The 18,308-nt window shown below is 41.7% G+C and overlaps 1 long non-coding RNA gene across 1 annotated transcript; it reads right to left on the reverse strand.

Moving 5' to 3' along the window:
- Positions 1–888: 888 nt before the first annotated feature.
- LOC125092935 (uncharacterized) lies at positions 889–17,488 on the reverse strand. Its single transcript, XR_007125107.1, has 3 exons — positions 17,477–17,488; positions 17,118–17,121; positions 889–1,072 (listed from the first exon to the last, which is right to left on the reverse strand). It is a non-coding gene; the product is annotated as an uncharacterized LOC125092935 (long non-coding RNA).
- Between the last annotated feature and the right edge of the window lie 820 nt (positions 17,489–18,308).

Raw genomic sequence — 18,308 nt, forward strand, 5'->3', positions numbered from 1 at the left:
GAGCCGTAGAACTGGGAATCCTTTCTCTGCCTTCTGGTGGCACTTTGTTCTGTTCTTCACTGTTGGGAAGCAAGAAGAGCGCCCCCTGGACCTAACACCCCCGACTCCAGATCTTTCCACCCGGGTCTCAGGTAAACATTCGAAGCAGAGTGGGCCCAGGTGGAACGTAAATCAGTATTTGAACTAAGTTAAGTTTCTTAGGTTAATTAGGATAAACATGTCTTTTTTTTTTTTTTTTAGATTTTTTATTTATTTATTTATTTATTTGACAGAGAGAGATCACAAGTAGGCAGAGAGGCAGGCAGAGAGAGAGGAGGAAGCAGGCTCCCTGCTGAGCAGAGAGCCCGATGCGGGGCTCGATCCCAGGACCCTGAGATCATGACCTGAGCCGAAGGCAGTGGCTTAACCCACTGAGCCACCCAGGCGCCCCAGGATAAACATGTCTTTTGAGTCAACAGTAGTAAATATGAAACTTCAGAGTTTTTACTTAAGGTCAAAAAAATCTGTTAAAATCTGTTAGCAAAGAGATGACTAAACTGATGGTTAATTGTCTCAAAGTTTTAATGGGTAATTGTTAAAGTAGCTTTCAAAGTCTTTGCTAACCTGAAACTTTAAACCAAATGGGATAAAATGCTAGAGCGCTGGTTGCTGGAACTAGGTTTGTGCTTTGAAATCTGTTGGTAAACCTCTTTTGTGCTTAACTGATTTCTGTTGTAACAGCCCCGGGGCCGCTGTTCGAATAGATCCATTCGTAAAGAATGGAAGGGGAGACTGATAACCTCCCATTAGCCAGGGATACCCAAAGGGGAGGGTGTCCAACCTGTTTGAATCTGAAGAGTGCCTGACTGTGTGAATGTGTCTGTATGGCTCCACCGCTTCAGCTACGGAATCTGAGTGGGCTGCACCCTGAGTCTCACGGGGCGTCATATGGCATAACGGTCATCTACTCCACGGAGTAGCCTGGTCCAGGGTTTATACGGACAGACCTTAGCTAAGACGCTCCTAAGTTCCCGCGAGGGACGCGAGCAGGACAGCATCTGAAGGATCTCCCCTTCCCTTTGTCTGCGACATCCTTCACAATGGGAGGGAAACCCTGAAAACTCACTGTCTTAGAAAAAAAAAGAGGAAAGAGACTGGTATAGAAAGGCTGGTTTTCTCTCTGTTTAAAAGGGTAAACTTTTCTTAGGTTAGTTGATATGTAAATGTTTTTCTCCTTGCCTGCCCAGCGTTGTAAATGAGGTCTCTTTAACTCAAGGCTTTTCCTTGATATGCTAAGTTACTCAGTACTGCTGAACCATGGATAAACCTTGCGTTACATTTGGGTAACCGCCCTAAAGGAAAGTCAAATGGGAGATGTTCGGGACAAATACAGGTCTTTGATATGTTAAAATCCTGGGAATTGAAATGGGTAAGAATTTGCAGAAATAAAAGCTGCATTCGGACTAAAGCAGAATTAGTAACATGGGACTAGACGAACTGAAGGATTTGAAAGGAAGAATCTGACTTAGTGGGAATAGTGGAAATAGCCGCTGAGGACTATGGGTCATGCTTGCAGGGGACAGTGCTCTCTTACAGACTCCACAGGAAAAGGCTATCCGGTGTCAGCAACGAAAGCACAGCTTTGTCAGAGCCACGCCACTTATTTAGGCTTTGAGCTCCACGAGGGAGTTTCTCCGGACAGTGGGCTACTGCAGGTTGTAGATACCACCTTCGCAGAGATGGCGCGACATCTCTATGAACCGACTAAGGGAGGTTTGACTCAGACTCTGGGGCCTTGGCAAAGGCCAGTAGCCTGTCTTAGCAGGAAACTAGATCCAGTAGCAGCTGGGTTCCCCCCCTTGCCTCTGCATAATTGCTGCCACGGCCCTCCTGGTCAAGGATGCAAGTAAATTGACTTTGGGTCAAAATCTCATCCTGACCACCACCCACGCTATCAAGGGCCTTTTCCGGACTCCACCAGACCAGCGGATAAAACAAGTGCCCGAGTGACAGGATATCAGGCCCTCCTCCTCAACGAACCAAAAGTGACCTTCCAGCCCAGCGGTGCTAAATCCAGCCACGTTGCTACCAGAGGTGCTGGCTGAGCACCCACGCAACTGCGGGAAGGTCTTAACCCAGGTTGCAGGAATAAGGCCGGACCTCAGAGACATTCCCCTTCTGGGTGCAGAGATGACTCTGTTCACGGATGGGAGTAGTTACATGGTCAATGGAAAGAGGTACGCAGGGGCTGCGGTGGTTTCCCCTGAGCAGGATCTCTGGACGACAGCCCTGCCACATGGAACCTCCGCGGAAAAACGGAGCTGATCGCACTCACCGAGGTGCTACAGAGGGCCAAGGGTAAGACTGCCAACATCTATACAGGCGGTAGGCTGGGTAGAGGCTTTTTCTACCAAACATGAGATGGCAGGAGTGGTAGCCAAAAGGCTACTAGAGGTTTGGGTTACCTCTTGCGATTGGGTCAGACAACGGCCCTGCGTTTGTGAATTCAGTCTCACAGGCATTGGCCAAGGTCACGGGCACTAATTCGAAACTACATTGTGCCTACCGGCCCCAGAGCTCTGGGCAAGGAGAGAGAATGAACCGGACTCTCAAAGAGACCTTGGCAGAGCTAATTCTGGAGGCTGGTGGTGGATGGGTGGATCTCCTTCCCTTCGCTCTCCTCAGGGCGCGATGTACACCCTGCTTAAACAAGGCATTGCAGTCTGTCTTGGAAGGAGCCACATCCTCGCCAACCGAGACACTTGATTTGGATGAGCTGCTGCCAAGTGGGAAACTTGGAGCCTCACTGGAAGGGACTGTTTGCTGTCATCCCGACCACCCTCCATGGGTGAAAGTAGAAGGCATCGGGGCCTGGATTCACGCGGGTCATGTCAAACGAGCCAAGGATGAGGACGCCCCCCAGAGGTGGATGCCGCTGCCGATGGACCCTGCAGATCATGGACTAGAGCTAAGACTAGGAAACAAGGAGTTCATTGCGTTCATAGTTGCTTCTATTGTTAAAGTATAGGTGGAAAATACAGACAATAAGGGCTTGATAAACTATTTCTAAAAGGAGGGGCTCTGCGTAGCCCTCAGAGAGGAATGCTGTTTCTGGGTAAACCACTCTGGAATCATTAAAACAGTCTGGCAGCTGTTAAAAAAGGGATGTATAACTGGCTGAAAAGTCAAAGATTTGACTAATCTCCAAAGAAAAGGGGGGAATGTAAGGGCCTATTCAGTCAGAGCAGCCCCACCCCAGTTGAACTGCCATTTTGCTGTAAAGCTTAAATTGACCTTGCCCCCCCACCCCCGCACCCGGGAACTTATTTAAAAGCAAGTCCAGGAAACCAGTCCCAGGTAACAAAGTCCAAATACAAGGATGGGTCAGGTCAGTTGGAGGTATCAATCAGTGGGGGCGCAAACTGTCTCCTAGCTACCAAGGAGTATGGGCCCCCGCCCTTTGGGAGCCTTTTGGCGCCAATCCTAAACAAGGTGTGATAGGCTAAATCGAATGTCTACTAGGGTAAATTGTAATTCAGTTGGTCACGTAGCATCACTGTGGAGTTTCCTGTGTGTGTTACAATCTCATTGGCCACCTATGTGTGGCCAGGCCCAACCACATGGCCTCTGCCCTATAAAAGTTAGTCTGGAAAGCAGGGAGGGGTCACCCTCTCTTGTAAGAGGTGCGGCCCCGAACGTTCGGTTAGATTTTTGATGCTTGGCGCGAAATAAAGCTTTGCTTGACCTTTGCTTTATATCAGTCTCACTCCTTTAATCACGGACCCATTGTTGGGGCATAACACTTTCCAGTACAGAGCTTTGATTAGCAGGAGTGGAGTGACGGAGGTGATGAGAGAAAAGGAGGCAAGCTGAAGACAAAGCGGAAACTAACACCCACAACCCACCCACCACCACACCACTCCCACCCCACTCCCTGCACTCCTCCACCCCTTCATGGGATATATGTGACATCCCTCATGCACTTGTGGCTGCCCTTAAGTGAAGGGAAGGAAAAACAAATACTTAACTTGTAGAGATCACAATCCTGCACGACCTAAGTCTCCCTCCCTTTACAAATGTCTTAGCAATTTACAAGAACAAAGCATTTCTAACAATGGCTTAGCTTTCAGGAAGAAATGTAGATATGTAGATACAGTTCAATGTCCTTATAACCTGCAGCCCATTGACAGATACTTGAAAGGGGCAGAGTGTAAATTGAGGGAGAGAAACAGACTCCCCACTGAGTGTGGAGCCTGATGCAGGGCTTGATCCTAGGACCTGAGCAGAAGGCAGACACTTAACCAAGTGAGCCACCCAGGCACCCCAGCTTGTAGGATACACTCAGTTGCTCCTCACTATCCTCAGGTAACAGATCTTTCTACCCATAGGGCTTTAAGAGAATCAGCTTTTTGCATCAAAGACTTTTTTCTTGGCTGTCAAGAAAAAAGTCTCTCTCCACTCCTTTTTTCTCTTTTGGGGAGATGTTATCATGAGTGGATGTTGAATTCTGTTAAAAGCTTTTTTGTTGTTTGTTTTTTGTTTTTTCATTTTGCATGGATTGATATGATTATGTAATTTTTATTTTTAGGCTGTTAATAGTATAGATTACACTGACTTGAATATTGAAAAAACCTTGTCCTTTTGGGGCAAACACTTGTAATGGTGTATGATTCTTTTTATATATTGCTCAATTCTATCTGCTAATATTTTGTTAGGGATCTTGGTGTCTACATTCATGAGAAATACTGGTCTGCAGTTTTCTTTCTTTGCACTTTCTTTCATGCCACCCTTTGATTCATGGATTATTTTTAAGTATGTTGTTTGGTTTCAAAGTGTTCAGATATTTTCCTGCTCTCTTTCCATTACAGATTTCTACTTTGCCTACATTGTGGTTGGAGAACACATTCTACATGATTTCAGTCCATTTGAATATGTTGAGGTTTGCTTTATGGCCCAGAGTCATGAGCCCACTATGAAGGTGCACACATGCGGAGGGTCTTTCTGATGTGGGAAACAAAGGCAGGAGAAAAATTATTAAATTTGCTTACTACCTAGAGCCCACTGACAAGTCCTCAAAACAGGCAGAGTGACATTCCTTTAGGGACTAAGCTGCCTCCATGTTAATACTTTGCTAAGGGCAAAAGGCATTCCTAGCCTGACTGCCCTCCCCTACTCCCCAACCAGGATCCTGTAAGTCTACTTTAACATATAAAAATTCCTTTGGAATCTTCCTTTATCTCTAAGCCCTGCAAGATACATGTTGGCAATCATCCCTGAGCATATGGCCCACCAAAATACATCTGAAGGGTCTCATGACTAAGGTTTTATTACATGGTAATAAATGACCTTTTCCAACAATAGCTAGCCCTTCAAGGTCCTGGAAACCTTGCTTCCAAAATTCCTTACGGACTTATGTTATCCCTAACCCCTCCCAACCTGAAAGTATATAATGGGCCACTCCTCATGACCCCAGCACAGCTCCTTCTGCCCACAGGTCCTGTCCCCATGCTTTAATAAAATCACTTTTTGCACCAAAGATGTCTCGAGAATTCTTTCTGGGCCATCAGCTTTATTCACTCATAAAGCAAAGTTAAATCACAATTATAAAGCAGGTTCAGGATTCCAAGCTCAATGACAGTTCCCCATGTGATTACACTTGGCTTCTTACACAGCACACAGAGCAGGACAGAAGACGAGCCACACAACACACAAGGTAGCAGAAGAGGGTAGGAAGTTAATGAACTAAAAGCAATGTCACTTTATGAGTGAATAAAGGGGACATTGTGGGAAAGATATAGGAAGGACAATGTTAGGGTTTGAAGCTGATGGCCAAGAAAGAATTCTTGCGACATCTTCGGTGCCAAAAGGTGACTTTATTAAAGTGCAGGGACAGGACCTGTGGGCAGAAAGAGATGCACTGAGGTCATGAGGAGTGGCCCATTATATACTTTTAAAAAAAAATTTTATTATTTGACAGACAGGGATCACAAGTAGGCAGAGAGGCAGGCAGAGAGGCGGGGGGGGGGGGGGGGGAGAAGGCTCCCTGCTGAGCAGAGAGCCCGATGCAGGGCTCAATCCCAAGACCCTGAGATCACGACCTGAGCTGAAGGCAGAGGCTTTAACCCACTGAACCACCCAGGCACCCTCCCATTATATATTTTTTAAAAATTTTATTTATTTATTTGAGAGAGAGAGAGAGAACATGAGTGGAGGAAGGGGCAGAGGGAGAGAGAGAAGCAGACTATTCATTGGGCGTGGAGCCCTATGCAGGACCCAATCCCAGGACTCAGATCATGACCTGAGCTGAAGTCAGAAGTTAACTGACTGAGTCACCCAGGTGACCCTATACTTTCAAGTAGGGAGGGTGCTAGGGATAGCAGAAGTCTCTAAGGAATTTTAGGAGCACAGTTTTCAGGACCTTGAAGGGGCTAACTGTTGTTGGGAAAAGGTTATTTATTACTGTCTAGTAATACCTGAGTCATGAGACCCTACAGATGTATATCAGTGGGTCTTATGCTTGGGGGATGATTGCCAACAGGTATCTGGGGGGTAGAGATAAAGGAAATTTCCAAAAGAATTTCTATATTTAAAGTAGACTTACAGGATTCTGGGGGTTGGGCTAAGATTGCCTTTTGCCCTTAGCATAGTATCAACATCAAGGCAGTTGGGTCCCTAGAGGAATGTCACTCTGCCTGGTTCAAGGACTTGTCGGTGGGTTGTAAGTAGTAAGGAAATTTAATACTTTTTCTTCTGCCTTTGCTTTCCACATCATTTGTTAAATCAAATTCACTCTTTTCCTACAACCATAAAATCTATGAGGTTCAGAATTTTCCTTTTATCCCATTATCTGAACTTCTCTAATAAGTTTACCTTTAGAGCTTTAATAGGAGAAAAACAAACTTTTTCACAGAAAACAATGTGACACATATTTAAAAGAAAAAGAAAATAGAACATTCTTTGTTTCAATGATTGGAAGAATACTGACTTGCTTTTTTAAAATTTCCTTTTTTGACATCACATTAATTTTAACAAATTTCAAACGCAAGCATATGACTTCACCTTCCTCAAATCTAGGCCCATTTATGATTTCCTTCTTTCATTATGATCTATAATATTGTATAATACTACCCCAGTTCTAAACAATGGAAATCAATTTTGGCTTATTTTAGCTGAAAAGAACTTAACAGAAGAATTCCCCCCCACCCCCTCCCACACAAACACAGTCCCAGGTGGCTTCATTGGTGAATTATTCTAATATTTAAGAAAAAAAAAAGAGCAAAAACATTATACAAACTGTTTCAGAGATAGGAGAATATCAAAAAGCCCTCAATTCGGAGGAGTCAAGATGGCGGAGAAGTAGCAGGCTGAGACTACTTCGGGTAGCAGGAGATCAGCTAAATAGCTTATCTAAAGATTGCAAACACCTACAAATCCAACGGGAGATTGAAGAGAAGAAGAACAGCAATTCTAGAAACAGAAAATCAACCACTATCTGAAAGGTAGGACTGGCGGAGAAGTGTATCCAAAGTGACGGGAAGATAGATCGCGGGGAGAGGGGCCGGCTCCCGGCCAGCGGCGGAGCAACGGAGCACAAAATCAGGACTTTTAAAAGTCTGTTCCGCTGAGGGACATCGCTCCAGAGGCTTAACTGGGGTGAAGCCCAGGCGGGGTCAGCGCGGCCTCAGGTCCCGCAGGGTCGCAGAAGGATCGGAGGTGTCTGAGTGTCACAGAGCTCACAGGTATTAGAACGGGGAAGCCGGCTACAGAGACAGAGCCGAGGAGTGAGCTCACAGCTCGGGGTTACCTTGAACCGGTCGCAGGCTTGGTCAGCTCGGAGCGCGGCCGAAGGCCAGGGTGACGGGAGTCATTGGGCACTGACAACTGACAGACAACTGACAGAATGGGAGAAGATATTTGCAAATGACATATCAGATAAAGGGCTAGTGTCCAAAATCTATAAAGAACTTAGCAAACTCAACACCCAAAGAACAAATAATCCAATCAAGAAATGGGCAGAGGACATGAACAGACATTTCTGCAAAGAAGACATCCAGATGGCCAACAGACACATGAAAAAGTGCTCCATATCACTCGGCATCAGGGAAATACAAATCAAAACCACCATGAGATATCACCTCACAGCAGTCAGAATGGCTAAAATTAACAAGTCAGGAAATGACAGATGCTGGCTAGGATGCGGAGAAAGGGGAACCCTCCTACACTGTTGGTGGGAATGCAAGCTGGTGCAACCACTCTGGAAAACAGCATGGAGGTTCCTCAAAATGTTGAAAATAGAACTACCCTATGACCCAGCAATTGCACTGCTGGGTATTTACCCTAAAGATACAAACGTAGTGATCCGAAGGGGCACATGCACCCGAATGTTTATAGCAGCAATGTCTACAATAGCCAAACTATGGAAAGAACCTAGATGTCCATCTACAGACGAATGGATAAAGAAGATGTGGTATATATACACAATGGAATACTATGCAGCCATCAAAAGAAATGAAATCTTGCCATTTGCGATGACGTGGATGGAACTAGAGGGTATCATGCTTAGCGAAATAAGTCAATCAGAGAAAGACAACTATCATATGATCTCCCTGATATGAGGGAGAGGAGATGCAACATGGGGGGTTGAGGGGGTAGGAGAAGAGTAAATGAAACAAGATGGGATTGGGAGGGAGACAAACCATAAGTGACTCTTAATCTCACAAAACAAACTGAGGGTTGATGGGGGGAGGGGGTTGGGAGAGGGGGGTGGGGTTATGGATATTGGGGAGGGTATGTGCTATGGTGAGTGCTGTGAAGTGTGTAAACCTGGCGATTCGCAGACCAGTACCCCTGGGGATAAAAATATATGTTTATAAAAAATAAAAAAAAAATTATTAAAAAAAAAAAGCCCTCAATTCCTCTTATGAGGCCAACATAATTTTGACAACAAAACCTAATGAGGGGGTGCCTGGGTGGCTCAGTGGGTTAAGCCGCTGCCTTCGGCTCGGGTCATGATCTCAGGGTCCTGGGATCAAGCCCGGCATCGGGCTCTCTGCTCAGCAGGGAGCCTGCTTCCTCCTCTCTCTCTGCCTGCCTCTCTGCCTGCTTGTGATCTCTGTCTGTCAAATAAATAAATAAAGAAATAAAATCTTAAAAAAACCTAATGAGGACTTACAAAGAAGGAAAATTACAGATTAATGTCTCTCATCAACATTGATGCAAATATCCTAAACAAAATATTAACAAATCAAATCCAGCAATGTAGAAAAAACTAATGTCTCTAGGAATGCAGATTGATTTAACTTCCAAAAACTAATCTACAGAATCTGCCACATCAACAGAATAAAGGAGAAAAATCATGTGATTATTTTAATAGATGCAGAAAAAGCATTTGATAAAATTTGTAGCAAGAACACTTACAGCAAACCAGAAATGAAAGGGATTTTCTCTAATCTAATAAAGGGTATCTATAAAAAACCTACAGTAAATATACTGAATGGTGATATCTTGAAAGCCTTCCCACTGAGATGGGAACATGCAAATATGCTTATGGGTATCACTTCCATTCAACCTCGTGCTCAAAGTACTAAAATACAAGATTAAAAAAATGAATAGTGATTAGAAAGGAAGAAACAAAATTGTCAAGATTCCCAGGTGATGTGATTTTTTTAAAATGCAAAATCCAAAAGAATCTATAAACTCTAAAAATTAATAAGAAATTTAGACAGGAGGCACCTGGGTGGCTCAGTGGTTTAAAGCCTCTGTCTTCGGCTCAGGTCGTGATCCCAGGTTCCTGGGATGGAGCCCACATCTGGACTCTCTGCTCAGCAGGGAGCCTGCTTCCTCCTCTCTCTCTGCTTGCTTCTCTGCCTACTTGTGTTCTCTGTCAAATAAATAAATAAATAAAATCTTTTAAAAAATTTAGACAGGCCAAAAGGTACAAAAGAAGACAAAAATATATTTTAGAGGCACTATGTAAAGAGCATTGAAAAAAATGAAGGAATAAATCTAACAAGATATGTGTAAGACTTCTCTGTGTGCAAGAAAAGCAGAAATTGAGAAAAACTGTAGAAAATGCAAAGAAGTTGAGAGATGGGCCCTGTTCATGGACTTAAAGACTCAATTGTAAAGATGTCAGCTCTCCCTGAAATGAATCTATAGATGCAATGTAGTTAGTCCTAATAAAAATCCCGGCAGAGATTTTGAGGAAACTAACCAGATGTTTTTTAAAAAATCTATATAAATTCAAAGGGCCAAGAATAGTCAAGGCACTTTCAATTTATTTCTTTATCATCATCATTATTATTTTCTTTAGTAATCTCTACATCCAAAGTGGGACTCAAACTCACAACCTTGAGATCAAGAGTCACATGCTCTTTGGACTGAGCCAGTCAGGCACCCCTGGCCAAAGCACTTTTGAAGAAGAAACATAAGGTGAGAGAGGCTTTGTCTATCAGATATTCTTTCTCAAGAATTTTTATAAAATTAAGTAATTCAGATAGTGTGGCATTAGTGTAAGAATAGACAAACAGGCTAATGATATAAAATGCAGAGTCCAGGAACAGATCCATACATGGACAGCCACGTGATCGATGGGCATAATGACACTATTGCATAGTGGGGAAAGAGAGGTCTTTCTGGAACGTGGTGTTGGATCAAGTGGATATCTGCACAGAACCTCTCATTGTACACACATTAATTCCAGGTAGACTGTAAGTCTAAATATGAAGGGTGAAACCCTAAAGCTTTTAATAGATAACAGAGATTATCTTCATGACCCTAAGGTAGGTAAAGAATTTCTCAAAGAGGACATGAGAGCCCTATCCACATAAGGCATGTTTGAGGAACAAGAATTCATCGAATTAAGAACCTCTGCTAATCAAGAGGTCTCATCAAGAGTAAAAAGTCAACTCACAGAGTAGGAAAAGACATTTTTAAAACACATGTCCAACAAAAGTCTTACATTCAGAATATCTAAATAGCTCCTGACAATTACAAGAAAGACAAAGACAAATCAATAAGAAAAAAAGTGGGCAAATCCCTTGAACAGACATTTCACAAAAGAGGATCTCCCAAAAGGCCAAGACGCATATGAAAAGGTATGTGACTGCATCGGGGATATGAAAGTTGAAATCACAGTGCAACAGCAGTACATAACAACTGGAATGGTTAAAATGTAAAGAGAAGAAAACACCAAATACTGACAAAAATATGGAGCGCTTGCAATTCTCCAACTCTGCTGACGGGAATGTGAGTTCACACAAACACTGTTGGTGTAGAGAACACTGACACCCCCCACCCCTAACATCTGAATTGGTTTTTCATATGCACTCCTGATGTCCCAGCAATTTCACACACAGACATAGAACCATATAAATGCATGCATGTGTATTAAAAAAAACACATATAAAAATGTTCATCGCATTATTCATAAGGGTCCCAAATTGGAAAGACCCCAAATGTCCATCTAAAGGCAAACAGATTGTGGTATATTCTTATAATGCAGCAATAATAATTTTAAGAAGAACAGTATGTTGAGTGAAAGCAGCTGGATGCAAGTCTGAACATATTGGATGATTTCGTTTATGTGAGGCTGAAAAACAGATGAAACTAACCTATGATAAATCTTAGAACAGGGATTTACCTTTGTGGGTGGGGACAGAAAGGAATCTTCTGGGGCGCTGGAAATATTCTATATCTTGATTTGGGTGGTGGTTCCATTGGAAGTGTGTGTGTAAAAATGTATTAAGCTGGGGGCGCCTGGGTGGCTCAGTGGGTTAAGCCTCTGCCTTCAGCTCAGGTCATGATCTCAGGGTGTTGGGATCGAGTCCTGCATCGGGCTCTCTGCTTGGCAGGGAGCCTGCCTCCTCCTCTCTCTCTGCCTGCCTCTCTGCCTACTTGTGATCTCGCTCTGTCAAATGAATGAATAGAATCTTAAAAAAAAAAAAAAAAAAGACCCGATCAACTTCCAAAGTCCGCACCTTCAAATTCCATCACATTGGGGATTAAATTTCAACATAAGAATTTGGAGAAGACACAAACATTCAGTCTATAGCAGCATTTAAAAAAAAATGTATTAAGCTCTAAGAAACTTAGCAAGAGTTCTTTAAAATTAAAAGCTGTAAAAGCTCTATAAAGACAACGTCAAGGGAGAGATAACAAGCCACAGGCTAGGAGAAAATATTTGTGAGGAATCTGGTGGCTCTGACTCTTGATTTCAGCTTAGGTCATGATCTCAGAGCCGTGATCCTGAGCCCCATGTGGGACTCTTCAATGAACATGGAGTCTGCTTGACATTCTCTCTCTCCCTCTGCCCTCCCCACTCCACTCACACATGCGCTATCTAAAAAGAAAAGATTGTAAAAGACGTATCTGGAAGAAGATTGTTATCTAAAATACACAAAGGACACTTAAAACTCATTAAGAACATGAAAACTCCATTTAAAAATGGGCAAAAACCTGAACAGTCACCTTACTAAAGATCTACAGATGGCAAATAAGCATATGCAAAAGATGTTTAACATCATATGTCATTGGGGAATTGAAAGCAATATGACAGTGCCACTGCCCACCTATTAGAATGGCCAAATTTCTAGACACTAGCAACACCAAATGATGCCAAGGGTGTGGAGCGACAGTACCCTCATTCATTGCTGGTGGGGACTCAGAGTAGTACAGCCATTTGGGAAGACAGTCTGGCAGTGTCTTACAAAACTAAACATATTCTTACCATGTGATCCAGCAATCTCATGCCTTGGTATTTACCCAAAGGCGTTGAAAACTTAACATCCACACAAAACCTCCCCAAGGTTGTTTCTAGCACGTGTACTCATAATTTCCAAAGCTTAGAAGCAACTAAGATGTCCTTCAGTAGGTGATTGGATAAACTGTGGTATATCTAGACAACGGAATATTATTTACCACGAAAAACAAAGGCGCTATCAAGCTGTGAAAAGACATGGAAGAAATGTAAGTGTGTATTCCTGAGTGAAAGAAGCCATCTGCAAAGGCTACACACTGTATGATTCTAACTCTATGATGTTTCAGGAAAGCCCAAACTATGGAGACAAGAGAAAACCAGTGGTATCTGGGCCCACCCACGGATTAAAAAAAAAAAAAAATCAGTGTTTGTTAGGAGGGTGGGACAATTCAGTGGAAAACAGGGTTTTTAGGACAGTGAAACTATCCTGTATGGTACCATGATGCTGTATGCTTGTCATTATATATCTGTACAAACCCATAGAATGTACAATGCCAGGAGTGAACCTGAATGTAAACTATGGATTTTGGGTCTTTATGACGCATCAGTGTAGTAGGTTCATTGATTGTCCCAAATGTCCCACTCTGGGAGTGGACAGAGTTGATAGTAGGAGGTCCTGCATGTTGGGGGCTGGGGTGTCTTGGGGAACTCTACTTTCCACTCCACTTTATTGTGAATCTGTTAGTGCTCTAAGTAATAAATTCTATTAAAGTGATTAAAACAATGTTATTAAGCTCTGTGAAAAAAATTAGCCAAGCTCCTTGGCCTGTAGAATTTGTGCATTCTTGTGCATATATATCTCAGTAGAAATTAGACAAAGAAATAAGCACCATAATGAGAACTTACCAGTCATTGGCCAGAAAAATTGAAATTGAAGACCCTTGGGGCACCTGGGTGGCTCAGTCATTAATCATCTGCCTTCAGCTTAGATCGTGGTCCCAGGGTCCTGAGATCAAGCCCCATATCAGGCTCCCTGCTAAGCAGGAAGCCTGCTTCTCCCTCTCCCACTCCCCCTGCTTGTGTTCTCTTTCTCACTATTTCTTTCTCTGTCAAATAAATAAATAAATAAATATCTTAAAATAAAAAAAGAAAAAAGGAAAGAACTTGAAGACCCTGCGAACACTTAATGTTAGCAAGGATGTGCAGAACCTGGGAACTGTTCTGGGCACTGTTAGGTAGGGTACACCAAAGGTGAGCTTACATTATGACCTAGCATATGCTACAGACCCTAGGCCTACACTCAATAGAAATTCAAACTTAACATTCACCAACAGACACATAAAAGAAAGTTCATGGCACCCCTAATCATAATAGCTCCAAACTGGAAATAACCCAAATGTCCGTGAGAATTAAAATAGTTTGGGGGGGTGGTGAATTAAACCACTAGTAGTTTTAATGGTCTGGTTTTCTCTCTCCTGTTTCCTCACTGTTGTTATTATTACTGCTATAACAATAAAGGATTCCTGAGAGCTTGTCCTCTCCTCTCCCTTGGGTGCCCCCTTGTCAGGACTCATCCAATCAACCCCTGTCCCTGGATTTTTGAAGGAAAAAAAAAACAAGTGCAAAGCACCGCAGTGGGTGGGGCTCCAGCGCCAGACAGCCTGAGGGGTGGTCCCTGGACAGGGCAGGCCTGCCAGGAAATGTCTCCTAGGAGAGTCCTTCCTCCCACCCCCAGACCCACTCTTGCATCTGCAGCATAAGGATAATTCCTGTTGGGCTCAGAAAGGAGGAATGGAGGACCCACTCCACTAGGACTCAAGGACAACACCCGAATGGGGTCAGGGTTGTGGGTGGTGCTACAAATCACTACATTCCTCAAAAGTTTGTTATCTTTGGGGAAAATTGATTTTTTTTTTTAAATGCTGATTTTGTCATACGCTGCAATACTATACAGCAGTAAAACAAACTTTGTCTTACACAATGGCATGGAGAGATCTCATGTATATCATGTTGAACAAAAGAAGCCAGGCACCAAAAAAAGGACTCTATGGTTTTATTTATGTTATTCTAAAGGAACAAAACCTATCTATAAGTGTTAGAATCAAGGGTGCTGTTACCTTTGCGACAAGATTGGTAGTGACAACAAAGGGGCTTGAGAGGGGTTCTGAGGACTCACATATTTTATATCCTGATTCTAGGTAGTAGGTGCATAGATTTACGTATCTCTAAAAGTGCATTCATCCGTACACATAAGATTTGTATACCACATTATGTTATACTCCAGTAAGAAATGTTTAAGAATTTTGGGATCTAGTAAGATTACACATGCACTTACCCTCACTAGAGTCGATGGCAACATGTGGCACACAAAAGTGAATAAAATAAAGGGAAACAAGATTGTAAATATGCACACATCTTCTAAGTAGAAAGGGGGAAAATAACCAAATAATATTTTTAAATTTCTGTGGGGATAGGAGAGGTAGAAGTGATAGATTTTTTAAAATATATTTTATTTATGTATTTGACATGAGAGTGAGCACAAGTAAGGGGAAAAGCAGGCAGAGGGAGAAACAGGCTTCCCACTGAGCAGGAATCCCAATGCAGGACTCGATCCCAGGACCCGGGGATCATGACCTGAGCTGAAGGCAGATGCTGGACTAACTGAGCCACCCAGGCATTCCGGGATGGACTTTTTAATTTTTATGTTGTTATGTTATGTTATGTTATGTTATTTCTTGGGGGATAGATTTTTTTTTTTAATTATGAAGTCATTCTGGGTTTCCTGATACTTTGTGAAAAATGATAGCAAAACTGAAGCATTTACTAAAGTGACTATTAAAACATAAAATAAAGGCATTATTTTTTTTTTTGCAAAGGAGTCTTTCCAGGGAAATGCAAATTGTCTTTACTGAAGGGAAGTGTTGAAAAAAGTTTCTGTACAATTATATAAACTACCTCGTGACCAGAATTCAACATTAACAGGGGCAGTTTTTAAGTCTTTTATTAAAACAGATTCTTTAAAATCATTCCTTTCTCCCCTTCAAACAGAATCCCATCTGTTTCGAGACTGACAAAACATGTCAGCACAGCAGCTCATTTCCAGAATTTAGTAAACATCGCAAAATTAGTTTTAAGGCATATAGCAGACATTTAGAGTATCTTCTTTCCCTAAATGACTACAGGACTTCAGGAGAAAACTAGAAATTTTCAAACGTTGCCATATAGATGCTCTACCTATTTCACTAAGTAGAAATGGTTACTTAGCAATTATATATTCCCCAGCCAAATAATTTTGCTTTAATATGAATGTCCTAAATAATTTTAAGAAAACTACTTTTAAAAAATTAGCTGTTTTGACACTAGTTTATTTAAAAGAAAAACAGGAATGGAAATACTGACTCATCGTCACTAGAACCTACTGTCTCCCCAGTGAAGTGTCTTGCTCAGCAACAAGTCTAGTGCCCACCTTACTCGTCAGCCCCCTCAGCAATGTAAAAGGCAGGAAGCTGGCCACCCTTGGGCTTCCCTCTTCATGTCTTGAGCCCTTGTGGCAGCCAGAGCAGGGAGGGGGCTGCCCTTGGATTCCACGGGTACAAAGGCAACCATATCTATTCATCGTAGCTATCTGTGCTAAGACTCACATTTTTTAAAAAAATTAATTTTATTTAAATTCAATTAATTAATATATAGTGTATTATTAGTTCAGAGGCAGAGTTCAGTGATTCATCAGTTGTATACAAACAACACCCAGTGCCCTCCTTAATGCCCATCACCCAGTTACCCCATCCTCCCACTCTCCTCCCCTCCAGCAACCCTTAGTGTGTTTCCTATGATTAAGAGTCTCTCATGGTTTGTCTCCTTCTCTGATTTCTTCTTGTTTTATTTTTCCCTCCCTCCCCCTATGCTCCTTTGTTTAGTGTCTTAAATTCCACATATGAATGAAATCATATGGTACTTCTCTCTCTCTGATGAACTTAAGTTGCTTGGTGTTAATATCCTCTAGTTCCATCCACATCGTTGCAAATGGCAAGATTTTTCTTTTCTTTTCTCTTTTCTTTTTGATAGCTGAGACTCACATTTTCTTCCATGCTTTAATGTCTTTGAAATCAGGCTATATCTTTTTTTTTTTCTTAAAGATTTTATTTGTTTATTTGACAGAGAGAGAGAGCATGAGCAGGGGGAGTGGCAGGGCAGGAAGGAGAAGCAGGCTCCCCACTGAGCAGGGAGCCCGATATGGGACTTGATCCTGGGACCCTGAGATCATGACCTGAGCCAAAGGCAGACCCTTAATCAACTGAGCAACCCAGGTGCCCCAGGCTGTATCTTATAACTGCTGTTGAGTAAGTGGCAATTTTCATAGTGTTGGCATTGCTTCCACAGGAACCTTGGTGTCAGCTTCCAAGCTCTTGGGCGCCAGTTGTAGGTGGATATACTGAGCTACATCCCTGAACCAGGTTCACAAGGACGCTGACGTGATATGATTGTAAAGCTGATTTACAGCACCAATGATTTTTGGTGTTTCTGAATTCTTTTAAGAAATGCCCTCTTTTTGGCACAGAGGGCAACACTGTATAGAAAAAAAAAAAAAAAGACATCCAAGTCAATAGTGATTCAGAAAAGTCAGATCCTGAGTCTTAAGTATACCAAATATGCATTTGACTATTTCTCATTTTAGGTACACATGAGTGATAAAAATCTATGTCTGGTAAAGTTGAAAGAAGTTTTTCAATAAGATATAAAATATTAATTCCAAGTAATGGAAAAGCCTGATTAACTGGGAAAGCTTTTTCTTAATGGAACATAAAAATGGTGTTACAAAAAATGGCATAGTCTATGACATTTTAAAATTATGTTTTTAATGATGTGTTTTCTCAGTGCCTTGAATGTGAAAAAATTGGGAAAGCACAATCTTTGAGGGAGGAGGGTTTACTCTGGCCAATTCTTACACACTAGAAATTATCTTTAAACTTTTCTTAATAATCTATGTATTTTAGATTCCTGAAGTCAAATGAGAATTACATTTAAATAAAGAATGGGTCAAAATAAAAATTTTTAATTGTCTCTTGTTAATAAATTCCTTAAATCTTTTTTCCTTAAGGATTTCAAACAAATATATCAATAGAGACTATATTACATGTGCCTCAACATAGGGCAAGTTTTTCTTCTACCAAGATCTAGTATCTTTATCACATTAGTTCAAATATTTCAATAAGGATAAGATTCTCCAGCAAAAAATGTTTATATTCCCAAAACCTTTTAAAAGATTAAATGTTTAAAGAAATGTAAACCATATCTTGGTAAATAGTATGTACCAAGAGAAGGGATGTTGATGGTAGAGCAGAATTTCTAATTAATTTCATAGATTAATTCAACTCTTTCTCAATAGCAATTTGACTATGTGAAATTAAGAGGCAAATAAAGTGGTTTATAGACTTTGGCCTAGTAATTGTATTTCCAGGTTTCTTTTTTAAAACTTTTTTTTCATATTTCCATGTTTCTAAGAAAAGCAATTAAAATGTGGAATTGTTACAGAATTATGATATTCTACTCAATGGATTATGCAGCCGTTTTTAAATGGTAAATATTAAAACTATATTTAAGTTACCTGTAACACATATGAAAAAAAAAAACA

The sequence above is a fragment of the Lutra lutra genome, chromosome 2, assembly GCF_902655055.1.
Source record: "Lutra lutra chromosome 2, mLutLut1.2, whole genome shotgun sequence".
Taxonomy (NCBI): domain Eukaryota; kingdom Metazoa; phylum Chordata; class Mammalia; order Carnivora; family Mustelidae; genus Lutra; species Lutra lutra.